Raw genomic sequence first — 4,439 nt, forward strand, 5'->3', positions numbered from 1 at the left:
TGTGTTTTGTTCTTTGTATTGAAAAATTGAAAAAATAATGAATGATAAATTGAAGAGTCGGGGGAAGAATGCTTCAAGTCCGTAAAGCAAATTTTTCAGGACACTAAAAACAAGCTGTGGCTAAGAGCCTTGTTCTTTTTTATACTATATCTTTCTTCCTTTATTACAGCGTGGATTGAAAACATTTTTGCTTCTGGTGTTTTAAGTGATTGAAAGAGATGGCACATATTTTGAGCTATGCAAAAGTCACACAAACATTAACTTTGATTTGGCTGGACAGAAAAAGCATTCCTCCCCGACACTTCAATTGCAGGTAATTTACGTACTGGTTGTGTTAGCTGCTCTAGACATTCCTAACATGTATAGGATCGGTACACAATTATTATTTGCAATTACAGCACAACCAATTGATTTCCTTGGTGATGATTTTTTATTTGTAGTGATGAGAAAATTATTCTACCAATTAAAGAGTGAAGGCAAAGAGACTTCGTAAGTCAAAATAAGCAATAAAGATGCTTCTAAGAAATCATTTGCTTGGAACAGCAACAGCATGGCAATTCATTATGATTAATGTTTTGCTAAAAACATTGTAATACCATAGAACTTAGTTAACTTGAATTTTGGGTAATTAATTTTACGAACTCCCTCTAGAGTTTTTTTATCTCATTTAATATTAAAATTTATTGTGTTCAATTCAATTTTTTTTAAATTTTTTGGATAATTTGAAGTTGGAGAGGGCAGTTGCCATCTTGACAAACACTGAAGCCAAAGAAAGAGTTAGCGCTACCTGTCAGCAACTGCTTGAAACTCGAGATTTCTTTCTTTCTACCTATGCATTATTTGATCAAAACGGATTAAAAGCTGTATAGTTATGTTTTAAAATAGGATGATTCTTCTTGAAAACCCTGTATACTCAAAAATACAGCAACACCCAAAATAAATTTTTGGGAAAAAACGAAACATGAGAAAAAAAATATATATAACATAGTGCGTATAAAGCTTATGATTGTCTTCATTTAAGTATGGTCAGCATCTTGACTTATCCCGACAGAAGTATTGCATTTTTTTTGTAAACCCGTCATTGGGGCAGAATTCATGATACTTGAGGGTATTCATTGTTCTATTCCATTTATTCACAACCCTGTTGGGGGGAAAACCCAGATATATAGAGAACTGTGATTTAACAATTTTTTTCTGAAATTCTCTGATGAAAATAAAGGTTAAACCACTATTTAATAAGTAAAAATGTTTGACTTAAATTTTTTTTTTTCTTATTTCCTGTCACCCAAAACCGCAATCCAAAGATTTGACTTCTCAGGATTCAACGTTCAGCTCTTTAGAAACAAAAAAAAGAAAAATAATTGGGAGTAGGAATCTTTCTTGTTTTGATTAAAGGACATGATTAAACCATTTGGGAGAGCTTATTTTCAAAAGGGAACACTTCCACTTTTTCCCAAAATGCATTTAAGTTTATGAATGTTTGAGATAAGCTGTGTCAGATTATGCGACAGGGATTATTCAAATAGGAACATTTTCAGAAGAAATTACAATGTAAAGTTAGTTGTTTCTATCAAAAGGGAGCATATCCACTTTTTCCGTACACTTCGGTATTTTTCTATGTCTTAATGCCATACACCCAGGGGGCCAGAAATTTTGTTCGTTAATGGATAGTAAAATATCTCGAGTCCTATTGGCATAATTCAAAAAGTGTCCATTATGGGAAGTTCTACTATAAAATGATCATGTTTCTAATTTTAATGAAGAAAGGGCAGTAAGGATACCTTCCTGTTCTAGTTAAAACCTTTTGGACTCAACAGGTAAGAAATTTCTAATTTTTTTCAGAGTTCACCAGCTCAAATATTAATCAAAAGCTGCAACATTTCCACTAATTTTCTTTCAAAACGGTGCATTTCCAAAGTTCAAATATGGACAACTCTGTTGAATGTTGATCAAGAAACATATTATTTAAATATTCTTCTACCATTCCTACACATGCTGGGCTATTTTTCTACTCTCGTAGAGGAATACGTTCTTTACTTCTACTGCAAATTTAGCGAAGATGGAGATGTTCCCTTTTGAAAATAAGCTCCTCATTTAAAGTGTGTGAGGGAAGTTTTCAGTGGCCAATTGGTGTACACCAGTGTTTTCCAAAGTGGGCAGTATTGCCCCCGGTGGGCAATGGAATGGTCCGGGAGCTGATAGAAGCCACGGGTATAGCATGGGATTGCTTGAGTTGGGGGGACGATAGGGGAAAAATTTAAGGGCAGAAAAGTTTGAGAAATTATGGTGCACATCAATACCATAAAACATTGAGCTGTCCGCATGTCTTGATGTCAGTAGAGAAATAAAGTAAGTTTGCTCAGTCTTGAAAAGTATAAAATAGTAGGTTATCTGAAGAGAAAGCGGTTCTCAATTAGAAAAAAAATTAAAATTTTGACAGAATTTGATAAAAGCAGCATTTTGGACGTACCAAACAATTTTTTCATGCATCCTGATTTTTGTTTTCAAGGTTATATATTCTTTTCAATTGCTGTCAGAAATAAGTTGTGGCAGCAACCCGCAAGTAAGTAGCTTTTGAAATTTCGCACTTCGAGTGTGTTTACGCTCCTGATCAATCTGATCCGAATTTAATGAATAAAATTGTCAATTTCTTGAATCTGGGTCCGTCCAGAAATATCCAAATTTTCCACATTTCCCATAGGACTAGAAATTCCAAGATAGTCAGCATGTTGCAAAACGGCCAGTGGCCTAATAGCTAAGGGTGTAGTGGGTGCTTACAGCATTCTGTACCACCAAAGTGGAAGCATGTTATTTGAAAACTTTTTGCATAGATGTCAATTTGCATACTTGAATAATCTATAGTTTATCATGTGATGACATACTTTGCATCAAAGGCAACATGCCACACAAATAAAAGGAAAAACCCAGGGGGGTTTTTGGGGGGGGTTGCAATGGGTGACCATATATAAATCCCATTTTCGCGGGATGTATTCTTCACAGTTCTGATTTTTTAGAAATAATTGGCTACTTAGCTTGCTTTTAGCATCATATTTGGCAACAATTACCAATTTTTCGTACTTGAAATCCTGCGATTTCCCATATTTTTCCTGAAAAAAACGTTGTTAGCCTAGAATTGCAAGGACTGAAGAGATATTTTCTTTAGGGATTTTCCATTCAAACGAAGCACAATTAGAGGACTTTTAGGGATCTTTCTATGAAGTTATAAAAAATCTGAAGAATCTGATTTCCGACCGAAAGATTTTAACGAGGCTGAAAAATCAGGAGGCTTCTGGGTAAATTGGAACCTATGTTTTTGTAATTGAAGTATAATTCTTCAGCCAACAGTTTTAGAATTATACTTCAATAGCAGAGATAGTTCTATGGAAGGGGGACAACAATTTTTGAGAAACGCCCTCTATTCCATTCTAAGAAAAAGTGTGACTCCACTACCAAAGAACAACTCCAACAACTTTTCATTTCACTTTCTTTTAATTTAATTCTAAATGTTTTTCATCATATATACATGACAATTTTTTTTTTCAGAAAGTTACGAATTCGGTATTATTTTTGTCCTGTGTGTTTGTTGAATTGTCAGATACGCTACTTTCAATAATAATAAAAACAATAGTTAAAAACAGAAAAAAAATTACCAAACACTACAAACAATTGCAAGTACCATATAAGTATTTATTTATAACCTAAGCAAGCAAAGAACAAAACGGCTTAGAATTCTTCAAATAAAAAAAAACAAGAAAACTCCCATTTCGACATTTTTTTTGTAGCTGCGAATAAAAAACTATATATATATATATATATAGCAAAAGAGAAATCACAATTCATATTCCCGAGTGCCAAAATGAAAAAAAAACTAAAACTGGCACACACAACACACGTACAACAAACGTAACTCATTTCAAAACTGAACGGCCTACAGAACAATCACAGATGAAGCTACAAAAAATTTCCATTGGCACCGCAGTGGTTTAATATTTTTCTTCTCTCGAACAACCTGTACAAATCTTCGGTACAAAATCCACAAACCAGCACTACCTTAGCCTGCAAAGCAGCAGCTTAAGTATCTACAAACACTGTACAATTGCATTTATATGTACAAATAAATCAGATCATTCTTTAACTTTTTTTTTCATCCGAAATGAAACCGTTTTTTTTAATCGTTGAAAAAAAAATGCTGTTCTACTAATAAAAACTAGTAAAAAATAATAATAGGAACTAAATATGAATGGGAACATTAGAAATTGGCATAAAAATATTCGTATCTATATTGTATTTAGAAAAAACTGAAAACAAAAATTTGATTTAAAAAAAAATTAGCGGAAAAATACGATATTTTTTTAAGCATAGATTCATATCGTGGACGCACACACATATACATACCAGGTCCATAAGCCTGCACAACCGTCTACCCTGTTTTCCCGAAA

This window comes from Pholcus phalangioides, unplaced genomic scaffold, assembly GCF_987345545.1.
Source record: "Pholcus phalangioides strain wild (caught in Gottingen) unplaced genomic scaffold, Ppha-v1.0 ptg000015l_1, whole genome shotgun sequence".
Lineage (NCBI taxonomy): Eukaryota > Metazoa > Arthropoda > Arachnida > Araneae > Pholcidae > Pholcus > Pholcus phalangioides.